Below are 12,883 nucleotides of genomic sequence, written 5' to 3' on the forward strand. Positions count from 1 at the left end.
TAGTCATCTATAGCAGGCTTCCTCAGAAGGATCTCCCTAGATGTATTTCTGATTTTATTTCACTTTATTTCTAAGAACTGGGCCCACGTCAATAAGATTTAGTACTGTGAACTAAAAAATTTTTCATAGGTTAATATGACAGTAAATGATAGTGATAAATACCATTCTTAGTGGTGTTTAGCAAAATGACAGTTCATTTAAATTTCTGTGATTACTACTGCTTTTTAAATTTTTTATTTTATTTTTTATTTAAAAAATTTATTGAAATGTAGTTGATTTACAGTGTTACTTTCAGCTGTACAGCAAAGTGATCAGTTATACGCATACATACATGTATGTTTTTTACATGGACCAACTAATTTTTCTTTTATCTTCACGTTGGTTATCCACAGTGTTGTATGTGGTTGTACCGTTGACCCTTCAAAAACATGGGCAGTTAATCTTCATGTAATTTACAGCCGGCCCTCTGTATCCATCGTTCTTCCACATCCTCTGATTGGACCAGCCACAGACATGGATTATTGTAGTATTTACTACTGAAAAATGTCTGCGTTATCAGTGGACCCATGCAATTCCAACCCACTTAGTTCAAGGGTCAACTGTGTATTTGTATGTAATATACACTATACAATTCTAGAGCGCACCAGTAACAAACTGTGAGCACTAGCCTGGGCAGTAGATGACACCTCAGGAGTTAAGTAGTATGCACTCTGCACAACCATGTCACCATTGGATCTCTCACATCTATGATTAGAAATGATACTGAGTTTCTCTGGCTTTGTAAGCAATCGTATCCTCATTTCCTCAAGAGGTATGTATGCACACATATCTATACATGAAAAGATAAAAAGTCAGATAGAGCTTTGGAGCAGAATGGTTCAGTATGTCTGGATGAGAAATGGGAAGTAAGGGGAAGTCACAAATCCACCCCCCACCACCAATGTCTCTTAAATGTACTTATTTTCAAATGGAAAGCCTATTGATTAGCATGTCTTTTCCATGGTACAGATTATTTAGTATTGTCCAATAACTGACTAACAAACAGAAGTATCAGGACAGTATCTATTTTAACTGTTAAAATGCAGCATCTTCTTAACTCTGAAGCCATTGATCTTTGGATTAGCTATATAAATAAGTTATATCTAAGATGCATTTTCACAGATCCAGTATGTTGATTTCCAATAAAACAATGGAAATTTGGTTTAACCAAATGTAGCCTTGCTCTCTAACGTTAAATACAGAAACACATGTTTAAAGTTTCCTGCTATAAATGACACTAAGTTGTATTATAAAAAAAATAGAGACTAGTTGGGATATATATTTTTTCATTTTAAACAATCTTGCATTCTCTTTATTTTCTTACTGTGTGAAATCACGTGAAATTGTGTGAGCTACCATTTTCTTAAAAAACAATTTTTTACTTAGTGTGGTGAATGAAATAAATTAGCTCAATTCTTTCAATATTACTAGTGCGAATATAGCTCACTCCCACCCCATCCTCACCCCTCCCTCCCCCTCCCTCTCCCTCCCTCCCCCTCTCCCTCCCTCTCCCAACCCTAGAAATTAAGTGGTTTGCTTACAGAAGTATTTGGCTTTACTAAAATTCATTAAAAAATCAGTTAATATTCTTAAAAACAAAACTAAAATCAGTTCTTCTATTTGGAAAGTATTTTTTTAAAAAACTACAACGCGATTGGGAAAAGAAGGGGAAAACAATTTGTTATATCCATATTTTGCTTCCCAAGTATAATAGACAGTTGAAGTTTAATATGTTATTTTACTCCTTAAGGAACTATTAATCATTTAATTTTAATATTAAACATTTGAGATACATATGTTAGCAGTTTCTTTTTGATAATTTTTTAAGAAAATGGAATTATAAATTATAAGTCATAGTATCATACTAGTATGATAAAAATACTAGTATGATACTATGATACTATCATAGTATGATAGAAATAAAACAAGGTATTACCTTTCTATTTTTGATATCCATCATTTGGACTAGATATGGAGATTTTTTTTCCTTAAAATGTCATGCTTTTATTTTTTTTTCTATTCAAACTTCCTGTGCCTTAGTTCAAGTAAAGAATGTCATATCACGAAAATGAACTCAGAAAAATTTTTCCTCCTCTTTCTTTCTTTTTTTAAAATTGAAGTATAATTGATTTGTAATATTGTGTTAGTTTCTGGTGTACAGCAAAGTGATTCAGATACAAATACATATATATATTCTTTTTCATATTCTTTTCCATTATGGTTTATTACAGGATATTGAATATAGTTCCCTGTATTATACAGTAGGACATTGTTGTTTACCTATTTTATATATAGTAGTGTGTATCTGTTAATCCCAAACTTCTAATTTATCCCTCCTCCCACCTTCCCTCTTAGGTAACCATAAATTCATTTTCTATGTCTGTGAGTTTCCTATATTATAAATAAGTTAATTTTTATCATACTTACTTCACTTAGTATGGTAATCTCTAGGTCCATCCATGCTGCTACAGACACCATTATTTCATTACTTTTTATGGCTGAGTAGTATTCCATTTTTTACACACACACACACACACACCCACACACACACACACCCACACACACACACACACCCCACACACACACACACCCCACACACACATTTTCTTTATCCAGTCATTTGACAATGGATATTTAGGTTGTTTCCATGTCTTGACTATTGTAAATAGTGCTCCTGTGAAAAGTGGGGTGCATGTATTTTTCCAAATTAGAGTTTTCTAGAGTTTTGGATATATGCCCAGGAGTGGGACTGCTGGATCATATGGCACCTTTATTTTTCATTTTTTTAAGGAACCCTATTACTGTTTTCCATACTGGCTGCACTCCTTTCTGGAACATGCAGCAGTGGTCAGCATTGACCATTTTCTCCCTTGATAAAAATGTTGCCTTCCCTTGAAATCTGTGCATTACACTCTCCTAGGTTTGTTCCCATTTCCTTGGATGTTTCTCTTCAGTCTGCTTTTTCAGCTGATTCTCTCTACTCAACATTTAAATACTAGGTTTCTGCAGGGGTCAGCCCTAGCATGATTGTCTTCTGACTCTGTATTCCTTTCCATGGTCATTGCTCCCATGCCCCTGGTTTTATTAACACTTATATGCAGATAACTAGCCAAGTTATACCTCTAGCTCATATTTCGCCCATGAGTCCCGGAACTGTAATTTCAATTGCCTGGTTGATATCTCCATTTCTTTATGACAAAGTTACTTCTACTCTAAAGTGCCCAAAAGGGAGCTTTCTATCCAGTCCTCAAAACCTGATCTTTTCTCATTGTTCCTTTTATCATTGAATCCAATCCATCCAGTTTTACAAGCTAGAAACCTATTTTATCCTTGAAACTTTTCTCTCTGTCATCCGCTTATGTCTAAACCATCACCAATTACTGTGGGTTTTATCTCCTAAAATCTTTTGATCCACTTCTCCTCATTTCCTCTCCCTTACCCTAGCCCAAACTGTTTCTCTCACTAGGAATACAGCAGCAATTTCCTTCCTGGTTTCTTGGCTTCACCTCTTACCCAGTCCCTCTAATTCATTCTCTAAAATTCATCCAGTCAGTTAAATTTGATGATATCAGCAGCCGTTTAATCACTTTAGCAGTTACACGGAAAGCAAAATAAATAAATAAATAAAACAAGATCTAGACCTTGTTTCCTTTCCTGTCACATCTCCTGTATTGTTTCACCTACTTCATCACCTTTCTGGTTTTCTTCCTGCTCCTTGAATAGGCTTTGCTTCTTTCTGCCACAGGGTTTTTACACATGCTTTTCTTTCTGTCCTCTCTCTTTTCACCTAGATAACATCAATTTCCACTTAACAGCCACTCTCTCTAGGTATACATCAAAATTCCCTGAGTAGATAAAATTTCCCTACCATGTAACATCCTTCCATAACATATAGCATGTATATGTATGCTTATCAGTCAGGCACTGTTGTTAAGTTCCATGAATCCAGACACATCAGTTATTTTTTGCTCACCATTGTTTCTCCAGAACCAGGCATATAAATATTTTTAATAATTATATTAGTGTTTAGCATTTTATTGTACACTATTATTACAGCTATTGACATATAAGAACATGTTAAAGTAATGATAATTTTATTGCATTTGATGAAAATTTCATATGACAACAAAAGCACTTTAGTTCTGGTTAAAGCTTAATGTGTTTAAATAAATATTGAAGCTATGTTTTTTGTTATTGGGTTTTAGTCCCTTCCTTGATTCCCCAGACTCCATTTTACTCTAGACTCTTTTGGGTTTTGGTATCATTTTGTTTTGTTTTTAACTGTTTTCAACTCATGTATTTTTTTTTCTTTTTTTCTCTGTCTTTGTAAAATCCCAATGACACTTGTCAATGTTAACTGTCTCCTTTATATGAAAGATGTTCTTCCTTGATTCTACACTATTCTAGTTCTTTTTTCTTTTACAGTTGCTGTCGCTTTTCCCTCTTCGCATTTACTGTCTGTGGACATTCTGGAAAAATCAGCCATTTACTCTTTGTTTTTATCTTTGCCTATCTAATTCTTTTGTTTTGTTTTGTTTTTAGAGAAGTCTGGCATTTATTGGCCAGAAGGCTACTTGAGGGAGAGGAAGCGGGAGGAGTGGGTGGCCCCGAAGCCAGCTGGCAGTGCCTCACAGACTTGCAGGGGACTGAGAACTCGGCTAGGTAGTGGCCAGTCATCTCAGGCTTGATCGCCACCTGGGGAAGGTCTCGCCGTTGAACACGCCCACCACGCTGCCCACTGTCTCGGGCAGGATGATCGTGTTGCGCATGTGCGTCTTCAAAGCCTCGGGCTTCTCCACGCGCCGCACGTTCTTCTTGGCCTCACGCAGGCGCGTCTGGAGGGAGTGTGGCTTTCTCCTCAGGCGTGGTTCAGCCGTCGTTCAGCCGTCGCCGCTGTCGCTCGCTATACAGCTAATATCTGCTGCTCGTAGGACGTGCCCAGCAGCAGGTCGAGGTCCACGCTGTGGTAAGTGAACTTGTGGAAGGTCCACTTCTTCTTTTATTCCACTTCCGCCACCTTGTTAGTTCTTCAGAAAGCTGTCTTAACTCTTGAGGAAGAGATTTGTTTTCTTTCTAGCCTAAAAGAGCTTGGGACATGTATTTGGGTGCAAATACGAAGTAGTAACTTCATTTTACGGTGTTCAGAGAAAGAGACATGGAGCATTAAGTGATTCGTCCTGACATATAGAAGATGGGAAGGCTTAAAAGCAAATTGAAAGTAATCCCTTTGAGAAAGGGCAGAAGAGTTTTGCAATGAGAAGTACATTGCACTGTATGAAAATATATTGTTAATAACAACTTTTTCATTTTATAGGGGAAAGACAATAACTTTCAGTCAAACACAAGAAAAAATGCATTATGTAAGTCATAAGTGGAATCTAAAAAAGTTGAATACATAGAAGCAGAGAGTGGGGAGCTACCCACTCTCTACCAGTGGTGGGGAGCTGGGGGAACTGGGGAGGTGTTGGTCAAAGGGTACACAGTGGCAATTATGTAGGATGAATAACTCTAGAGAGCTAATTTACAGCGTGGTGACTATAGTTAGTAATACAGTATTGAAAACTAGAAGTGTCATAAGAGAATAGATTACAGGTGCTCCCATCATGAAAGGTAACCGTGTGAGACAATGGTACGTTAATTAGCTTGACTTTAGTGGTCATTTCACTTTGTGTACCTATATCAGATCATGTTGCACATGTTAAATATATAAAATTTTTACTAAAAATATTTTTTAAAGTGATAACACCAAAGCTGACAAGGATGTAGAGAAACTAGGTCTCTCAATGTTATGGGAATGTAAAATGTTCATACCAGCTTTCTTGTTACTAGCCAGGAATTGGATATAACCCAAATATCCATCAATGGATGTATGTAAAACAAACTATGGTGCATCCATATCATGAAATACTACTTAGCAATAAAAAGAAATGAACTATAGATACTCAGTAAAACAACTATAGTAGATCCCAAAGGCACGAAGCTGAAAAAAAAATCAAAAGGTTACATACTGTATTATTCCTTTTATATCACATTATTGAATGACAAAATTATAGAGATGGTGTACAGATTATTGGTTGCCACAGAGTTAGGAATAGGGGTGTTCTATATAGGGGTGCCACAAGAGAGACTGTGGTAATGGACATGTTCTATGCCTTGATTGTGGTGTTTGTTATACAAAGCTACACTTGATGAAATTGCATAGAACTACACAAACACACACACACAGAGGGTCACAAATCAGTGCACATATAACTGGTAAAATGCACATATAACTGGTAAAATCTGAATAAATTCTATGGACTATACCAGTTAATTCTCAGTTTTGATGTTGTACTATAGCCACCTAAGATGTCAGCATTGTAGGTGGTAGGATGAAGATTGCACAGGACATTCCTGCATATTTCTTCACAACTTCCTGTGAATCTATACTTAATGCAAAATAAATTACTTTTTAAGTACAGTGTTAAGCCTTTAACAAACCCTCAGTGTCCTAAAGGTCAGAGTATTGTCACCAGACCTAATCAGTGAGTAAGTCTTACAAATTAATAAATCCACCACTCGGTACAGACAAAGGATGGTTTAATGCTAACTCACTAGAATGGAATCCATTTCTATTATACAGGAACATGCATCACTTATTGAACAAAATGTCATTGTGATTTAAGCCTTGTTCTAAATGTCCTACCTTGTGAGATATTGTGCTTTGGGTTGTTTATGATCAAAAAGCCTATATGGGAAGGGCTGGCATTTCAGAAGTTAGGTCCATAGGCATGGTAATTGGACAGGGCCTGAGACTACTTAGCTTTTCAACCTTACTCTAGCTGCCAAGCCAAGTAATGATGGACAAGCCAATATTTAGCTATTACTTTTTAAGTGCATGGCACTGAGCTGAGCGTATATAATACTGATCATTCTCAAAAATATATTAGGAATAATAATGTTGCTTCATAAGGCTACTTCTTGTTGGTAAGGCTACTTCTTGTTGGCATTAAAAAGGGGATATATGAAATTGCTTCATGAGTGACAAAGGTGTTGTGAATAATTTTTGTACTTTATATTATTATAACTATTAATATTCATGAATAGCTCCCTTAAATGTAACTTCCAACGAAATAACAAATTGTATAAACAGATAATATAGATCAAGATAATCTCTGAATGTGTGTATATGTATGTATGTATATGATCTCCTTACTTTAGTCTTAAGCAAATTTGTACTTCTCATTATTTCCGAGTTATGTTTCTAAAACACAAATCAGATCTTGTACCTTTAGCTTAAAATCGCTTAGAGAATCCTCTAGCTACAGGGTGAAATTCAAGCCCCCAGCACACAGGACCGTTTACAGTGTGGTTATCTGTTCACATCTCTCACCTCTTTATCTGCTGTTCCTCACCATGAGCACTTCTCTTCAGCCATAGAATTGTGGTTCTACAAATAAGTTGTATAATTTCTTATCTATGATCTGTTCCTACTTCCTGGAATGTTCTCAAAAAACAAATCACTACATGTCTTCCACTAACAACTTCTATTCATTATTTTAGCGTTTGTTTATGGAACACCATCAAAAAGTGTTCCTGACTACCCTCTGTCAGGATAATGGTACCCCTGTTCTGTGTTTACTGAAAATTCACTCTAGATAATTCTAGGCAAGTTATTATATCCTCTTTTTCAGTGTCAGGTTGTTTCTGATTTAATTCCTTGCTCCTTAAGAGGAAGGTTTGTTCCTGTTATTTATGGGTTCCTTGTGCCTAATTGTCTGGAGGCATCAAATCATTATGTGTTTGAAACTCAGGTGTCCAGACTGAAAAGGGTTTCTGTCTAACAGTGAATACTGGTATGTATTATTGTATTTGCATACACATACATGATAACTAATGAAACAGATAAGGATAATCTTTAGTACATGATTTTGTCCTGAGTAGTCAATGAATTGTAAAAGTTAGAAACCTCAGGCTAAAATATTTGTTACTAAATCTAGATCATTCATGCAATCAGGAGTGTTTTTGATTTATCTCTGTAATTTTTTTCTGTTTTTTCTTAGTCTTGAAAGAAATGTCAGAGATAAAAAAAGTCCAGTGCTATACAGTATGACCTTGTTTATTTTATATATAGTAGTCAACAATACTTCAATCAAAAATAGTAATAATAATTTTTAAAAAAGAAAAAAAGCCCAACTTGTGGGGATTACTTTGAGGGGCTGCGAAGCTGACATATGGAGATATGTTGGGTGATATGAAATTAACACCAAGCTATAGAGACACAGAAAGGGTAGAAATTGGGGGAATTGCTTCTGTTCACACGTTCAAGCCTGCTGAGCCTGCTGTTCTTTGATATGGGCACAGGAGCTTTAAGTATCCGACTGGGTATCTGAGGACAAATTGCTAAGAAAGTGAATGGTTGGCTTGGACTATCTCGAAGACAAGTGTTTGCTTCTGCTTGAGCTATTGTTGGAGTTTCCCTGAAGGGACTTAGAACGGAATGTCCATTCCAGGGAGTGTTCAGTTTCAGATAGCTGCCTTCCTGAGCTCATTTTCCACCCTGAGGGCTGGCCACAATGATTGGAAATCTTTCATCTGTTTTAATCTGGAATGGAGCTCATTTATAAAAGGAAAGTTAGTCATTGGGTAACTATGTGCACAAGCGAAGAGCCCCATTACACGTATTCCCAAACTCAAGGTGAGAAATGTCTATTGAATGACTCAAACATATAGAATTGAAGGGTCTCTTAAAACAAAAAAAGCGTCTACTGAGTCAGTCTCACAGCTTATTCTTATTTATTTGGTGGAATCTTTTGCACTAGAAATGATATTTATAAATATTTTCTTGACAAGTGACTACGAACTGTATTTGGTGCACTATGTTAACATACTATTCATGCATTACAGAAATCCATACATCGGGTGTACCCAGGCATTTTGTGAGAAAAACTGCCTTGAGTGATAATGATTTGCCGAAGCAGTGGGCGCTCTGACCTGATTTTAGAATGAAATTGAGTTTCTGCAAACTAATATAGTAACTTTCTCTTTAATATTTTATCTTCAAATACATTATTTGTATTAAAAACGTTTTTATGGGACATCATGACAATGTATTTTGCCTTGAAAAACTTTAACCAAAGAAAAGACATGACGTAGACATTTTATCCACAATTGATGATGATAGCTCTATGATAGAATTTTCTTAAGAAAGGCATACATTACTGTTGTATTAAGTTTTCAACTAAAATAGATTATATGTCCAATTTTTGATCTCCATATGACAAAAGTAAAGAGCTATCCAACCAGAAAACAATCCAGGCCTTGAATAATATGTTGTACCTAAACTAAGTTCATAAGGCATTCTCCTGCCTGGGGATCACATTGCAGAAATGTGGTATCCAATTGAAAACTGAAACTGTAGACTGTGAATAAGAAATAGAGGAGAGTTGATTTCTAATCCAAGACATTTAGAGATCAAGTTGTACTGCTGAGCAATTAATTTTCATGTATCCATTATCTATTATAATGGATGATAATGATGAAAACATTCCTTATATATAGTTTAATTCTTAAAAAAACTGCGGTGAGGAAGTATATTACCATTCCCACTGACAAATAAGGTAACTGAGTCTATATTATTTGTTTTCTAATTTGGTTAATTTTATTAGCTCTATTAGATTACTCCCATGTGGATGTTGCAAGCCATGTCTTATACATGCTTATATTCTCACAGATCTTAGAATATGATTATGTGCTAGGGAGAAGCTTAATAAATGTGTGTTGAATTAATTCATTTATATCTAAAAGTGATGGAAGGAGTGATCAGTTGCCCATAAATTTCTTTTGATCATTACGTCTGATATTTTAGAAATATAGTATAGAAAGAATCTCACATAATTTCAAAAAATAGAATTATCCACATATACACCCAGAGTTCTCAAAAATTACACAGGCTATTGATCCAGCCTGCAGCTCAGGTTTAAAATGCATTTGAGCTTTTCATGTGTTTTAATTGTTCACATTAAAATATTATACCCAGATAGACATTCCCTTTTGGAATCTTGAGTACTTAAACAAAAATATACCCTTTATAATGTAAGTATAAAAAAAGATACCAATCGATTAATATGCCAGGTATCTTTCCAATTGTAAGAAACCATTAAAATTGTACACATACATTCTGAGAGTAGTGTATCTTTTATCAAAGAACATAATCAATTGTTATAAATATTCAAATATTTATTCAGATACTTATCTGCTATATCCTTACATTAGTTTTAGAGTTCTTTCAAATATAAATTCCTGTGGGTGTAAAAGGGAGTTCAGAGTTTGTATATAGAGGGAGAAAGAACATCTGGCTTTCAATTTTATACTTAGAATTCATTTGGATCCATTTTAGAGAGTTTTTTCCCTTTAAGATGAAATCCAGCTTTCATGTTATATGTATGTTTGTGTGTCTCTGTGTGTGATTGTATGTGTGTGTATTTGTATGTCATAAAGAAAGAAAAACACAGGGGTCCAATATGTGATTTCTAAGATAAGGTATTATCCAACTAAAATAGTTAACTTGGGAGATGTGAATTACTTTTTGTTACTGGATATGATTTTAACAGTCCCTTAAGTTCATTCCCTCTAAAATGAAAAAGAATAATCAACTGCTTAAAGATAATTTTAAAGTAAGCACGTATCATTGCTATATAAACCAGAATACACAGAAGGTTTTTAAAGCAGTAGGACATATTTCCTCTCCAGCCTAAATTTGAAAACTGATGAAATTTTAGATCTCAATAAGTTTAATACATATAAACAAAATGCTCATTTAACTATAAAATCTGTGTACCTAATTTCCAAGGCCTAGAAATTAAGTAATTTGAAATTAAATTGCAACCTATTACTAGGCATTAGTCAGGAATATTATGTTATAGCATCTGTTACTTCCTCTGAGTTAGGTGTGTATTTCTTGGTATTAGTAGTCAATTTATGACTACGAATATGCATGCAGCCCAAAAGCAGAGCATGCATTTCATTGACTGCAATTACAAGCATGATTTTTGACATCTTATTCATTGGGAGAGTGTCATTTAATGTTAATTGAAATGAATGTGAATGCTTTCAAATTCTTAGTTAATAAATTTTCTTATTGAATAAAACCTATCATGTCTGGTGTGCTTTGAGGATCGAGAGTGTTCCTTTAAATAAAGGAGAAGAAAGGGCCAAAGGAAGTGAGATGGCATCTTTTGTGCTAGTTCCAACATGAGTATTTTGTAGAAAAAGAAAGCCTTCTTTAGATGTAGGCAAAGTGAATAGTTTGGCATTCCTTCTTCTTAATTCCTAGACTTTTGTGCCTGTTTTTCTTCTATCGCACTTCATTCTTGCCTTTAATTCACTTGTCTACAGGACTGTCTCTCCCAGTAGGCAGTGAGTTTTGCACAGTGACTACTGTTATTTCTGTATCACTTGTGGTTAGCCAAGTCTGTAGTGGCTGATGCTTAGTAAATGGTGACTGAGTGAATGGATCCTGACATGGCTGATGTCTGATGTCATACTTGTTTGGATTTGGTTTTGGTATGAACAGTGGGAAGAGAAGTCACTAGTGCTAAGCAGTACTGTATATTCAAATGGATTTCTTGGGTTTATACATTGGAGTAGCTTAGACAGTGAAGGAGATAAACTGTTAAAACAGATATGTGTAGTCAAGAAGTATTTGTTCATCTTGAAATCGCTAAAGGAGAAAATTCAGATCCCCTTTCTAGGTGACTATTAATATCTGTGAAAATTCTTGTAAGTCATAAAATACCATGACAATATAAGAAATTTCCCATGAAGAAAAAACTCACTGACTTCTTAGTTCATTAAGATTAGTGATGCAGTCATAACATTGTAAAATGACTGTAACTCAATAAAAAAAAAAGTTAAAAAAAAAAGATCAGTGATGCTGTATGTGGTTGATGGTCACACTCTGTTGCTTAGAAGAGATACACCATATGATCCAACAAAATTTTCCAAATTTTTAGGGGTTCCCCACTTCCTTCCTTCCTTCCTTCCTAACACATACTGAATTTCAGGCATCACAGTAAATGTTATATCACAGTAAATGTACAAAATGTTAAAATTTACAGCACAGTAACTGTGAAGTTGAAAGAAAAATGAAACATAGTTTCCATCCCCTACAAAGAATAAAACTATACAAGTCCAGTGAAATATGGAGATTGCTATGAGGTAGGTTTATACAAGTTGCAGTGGCAGCATGTGGGAAGGAACACCATAGTCTGCAAGGAGATCCAAGATTTTCAAAAAAGCTGAAAGAATTGGGCTGAGGCTTAATGAGGAAAAGAATTTGTCAGACTGAGAAGCAAGAAAGGACATTTAAGATAGAAGGAACAGCATGTATAAGAATGTGAAGTAAGTGCAGTATATTTAGGAAATTAAATAAATGGATATTAATCAGGTCCTAAACCCAATAATATGGCATGAGCAAAATACAAGTTAGTCAGATCATGATGAGCATACCAAGAAATTATTAGTCATGCTAAGAAGTTTGGAAGCCAGTGAATAACTTTGAGCAGGTAATTAGTACAATCTAATATTTGCATTTTAGTTCTTATTGTTTAGAGAAGGCTCTGACACTCTCTTGATGAATCATGAATTGGAGAAAATGTGGGGGAGTGCAACCCCATAGCACGGATTCTCAATCTTGAGCCTCTATAATGATTAACAAAATACAGATTGCAGGGCTGTACTCTCGATAGATCTGAGGTGGGACTCAGTAATTTGTGTTTTTAGAAGTTCCCATGGTGATGCCTCTGTCCCTGGTCCAGGGACCATACATGGGGAACCCCTGACCTAAAGCATCCATCCTAGGATG

The 12,883-nt window shown here is 35.3% G+C and overlaps 1 protein-coding gene and 1 pseudogene across 9 annotated transcripts in view; one reads left to right on the forward strand and one right to left on the reverse strand.

The window, feature by feature from the left end:
• DMD (dystrophin) overlaps nt 1–12,883 on the forward strand; it is a 1,947,932-nt gene that overhangs the window by 118,200 nt on the left and 1,816,849 nt on the right. The gene's annotated exons all lie outside the window — the stretch shown is intronic.
• LOC105094644 (small ribosomal subunit protein uS19-like) overlaps nt 4,506–12,883 on the reverse strand; it is a 122,906-nt pseudogene continuing 114,528 nt past the window's right edge.

This window comes from Camelus dromedarius, chromosome X (genome assembly GCF_036321535.1).
Source record: "Camelus dromedarius isolate mCamDro1 chromosome X, mCamDro1.pat, whole genome shotgun sequence".
Taxonomy (NCBI): domain Eukaryota; kingdom Metazoa; phylum Chordata; class Mammalia; order Artiodactyla; family Camelidae; genus Camelus; species Camelus dromedarius.